The sequence below is a fragment of the Myotis brandtii genome, unplaced genomic scaffold, assembly GCF_000412655.1.
Source record: "Myotis brandtii unplaced genomic scaffold, ASM41265v1 scaffold32, whole genome shotgun sequence".
In the NCBI taxonomy this organism is placed as follows: Eukaryota; Metazoa; Chordata; class Mammalia; order Chiroptera; family Vespertilionidae; genus Myotis; species Myotis brandtii.
Genome location: NW_005362269.1, coordinates 12,815,915 through 12,819,258, shown reverse-complemented (window position 1 = coordinate 12,819,258; position 3,344 = coordinate 12,815,915).

The following is a 3,344-nucleotide window of genomic DNA, read 5'->3' as shown; positions in this document are numbered from 1 at the left end:
AGAGAGAGAGAGAGAGAGAGAGAGAGGGAAAATACAAAATGAAAAGAGGCCTTTGTACTTCCAAAGTTCTCCTGGCAGAAAGCATGCTGTGAAAATATTTTCTACGTGCAATGAGAACAGAAATAGGAAGGAGAACCAAGAGATGAGGTGGTGGAGCTATGGAGAATTGTTCCCAGACCTTGAGAACTTACCGGTGAATAGCCAACACGTGCCCAGCTGAATGTCACAATAGCTATGGACCACCGACATTTCTCTGCCTATTTTTTCCTGTTTGGATCAGGAATGCCTAGAGTGATTATCTTAAGCCCATCCCATCATTATATGTTTGTATATACACTGTGTGTGTTGGGGCAGGAAATACATGCCTTTAGTTTCATAAGTAGAGAAGAACCGTACCCAAGAGGCCATACTTAAGGAACTAAACCCTAAGAATTCTATCCATACGTGGCCTCAGTTTAGATGATGAGATTCCAGAGTTTGAGCCACAGCTGCGGTGGGATGACATTTTTGGTGGCCCTGGGGGGTGGAGGGGAGGAGGTGTGTATATTTTGTATGTGAGATGAACATAAATTGTGGACTAGGGAAGACTTGGCGGTTTTACAAATATATCCATAATTTCTTTGCTATTCATCTCTCCAAGAAGTGGAGCTTAAGTTTCTTTTCCCTGAGTGTGGGCTTTCTGGCACCTTATGTATCAGTAACTTGTGGCTAATAAATAATAGCAAGAGTCACTTTTCTAAAAAACTGTGTTCGGTGCTTTTCCTTGTTCTTCTGATCTCACTCTTTTCTTCCTCAGATCACTCATTCTGGGGGTAGCCTTCTGCTATGGAGAGGACCACATGACAAGGAATAGCGGCCTCAAGCCAAATGCCAGCGTGGAAGGGGAGCGTTCCAACAACCACATGGGTGAGCCGGGAAGCAAGACCTCCAGCCTCAATGGCTTCTCCAGACGACTGTAGTTGTGACTGATGTCTGATTGCAAACCCCTGAGAGATGCTAAGCCAGAATCACCCAGCTAAACCGCTCTGGACTCCTGACCCTCAGACACTGTGTGAGATAATAACTGTTTGCTGTTTTAAGCTGCTAAACGCAGGGCATAATTTGTTATGCTGCAACAGATGACAAATGTAAGTAATCCTGTGTAGGTTAAACCTTATTATACTCATTCTATAGATAAGAAGGCTGAACTATCAAAATGTTAAGAGATTTTTCCCAAATCACACAGTTAACAAGTGGCAGGATAAGATGTGAATTAACATCCATATGTCTCGTGAAAAAAACAAAAACAAAACCACCTTTGTATAAATAAAAATCAAAATATAGTGAAGCCACAATCTTTTATAAAAACAATGTTGGCTAAAATAGAAGTTCACTAATGACATACAAAACCACCATCTGCTTACGGAGTAACTGAGGTGTTGGGCAGGCAAGGAATGTGCAAGAGACGCTTAAATCTATATACCACAGGGGCCAGGGCATCTGCTAAAAAAGAGGTGAGCCATTCCTTCTTGCTTCCAGCTTCCCCAATTATGTTAATTGTAACAGAACTTGGCTTCCTGGCAATGCAGATCTAGTGAGGCATTTGACACACTGTAGAATTTAAGTTCAAAAGTAAAACTGTTTAATGAATGCACACCCTACTCCTTATTCATTATGCAAAGTCCGGTTGTAGAGTTTTTCAATATGCACTCTTAATTCCCTTTAAGGAACGTGATTCCACATTCCTCATATCAGTGTAGCGGGGGTGTGGGGAGTGATATTCTGTTGGAAGAGGCTTTGGGTCAGTTAGAAATTCTCAGCTCTGTTTTTAAGAGGAAGCTGTAATCCCCTTTTCTCAGCTATTGTGTTTTATTCTGTTGAGGGTTGATGGCTGTAAAACACAGCACCTCCCCTTCAACTTTTCCATATAGCTTGATTAGACAGGAATAATCTCTTACGCTTTCATGCACAAATTTAGGAGTGACCCAGAACAAATGAGTTTCCTTCATCACCATAGCAACCAGGACTATGGAAAAATGCCACTCACTAGGCTATGCAAGTCAGATTTCATTCCTTTGATGTTAATTAACAAATTGCTTTCAGAAAATCAATGACTTTCCCCACTCCCTTCTAAATGTTTGTGATATATCCTAAAGTGTTGGTTTGTAGGAATAGATGGGAGAGACAGTGAGCAAGGCAGAGCACCTAGTGCAACACACAGGTGATTAGGGATGCAGGTGATTAGTGTATGTGGCCAATGGTCGAATCCACTTGGAACTCTTGGGCTTTGAAACACAAAGCTAAGTTCATGTTTTTGATGATACAACTTTCCTTCCTCCCAGTAAATGGAGGCTGGCTGCATTCTTTCAGCAAAAGAAATATAGAAAAACTAAACCAAAAGGCTGTCACAAAGAAAGGTTGTAGTAGAAACCTATATTTAGGCTCCTCTAGTCTCTTCATCTGCTTCTGGGAATATAAAATTTCTCATGGGCAATTTGATGATTTTTTTTACCCAAAGTCTGGATTCACCTTTTCACTCAGAAATTCAGCTCCTAGAGATTTACTGCAAGGAGAGACTCAGAGAAAGGTACATGTATGTTTATCATAAATTTTAAAGTTGGAAACATTCTAAGTGACAATGAGGGATTAAAGTCACCTAAATGTGTTTTTAGAGACACTAAACAGGGCTTATTAAACATCAAGTTAAAACAAAAGCTGGTTAAAAAAACTGACTGTAGAGATGATGCATTAACAAAAAAAACCCCTCTGTCACCAAGCAAACATTTCAGAAATTCACAAAAGAATATATAGACCTCCTATGAAGAGTTTTCTCTTTGATCTGTGTCTTCCTGAGGTTAGTAGCTATTGTACTGAAGGTATGTAGTAGGATATAAAATGATTTTGACAGGACTATATGAAAGAGTTACTTGTAATAAGTGCTTAAACTAGATATACAACTATATTTTTTTCCTAGATGACAAAAGCTTATTCCAAGATATCATATCACTGGCCCCATGAATTCTCTCCAATGTATTCAATGTAATGCGATATGAAAGAACAGTTCAAAATTGGCATATTCTGATTTAGCTTAAGTTATAGATAAGATTAAAAACTGACATTTTAAAACATACTGAATCTTACAGAAAAACTAATTATTAAAAACCTTTATTTATTAAGTAACAAAAATCAATTCTAGATAAAATGATATAAGAGTCAGAAAAAATGCATAAGTGTGATCACAGTATATTTTCAGCTCCAGGATTAAACCTGAAAAACTTCATCAAATAAAGTTCATGAAGAACAGTTATTTTATTTTTTAATGTTATTTTATTGTTTAAGATATGACAAATAGTAGTATGTCTCCT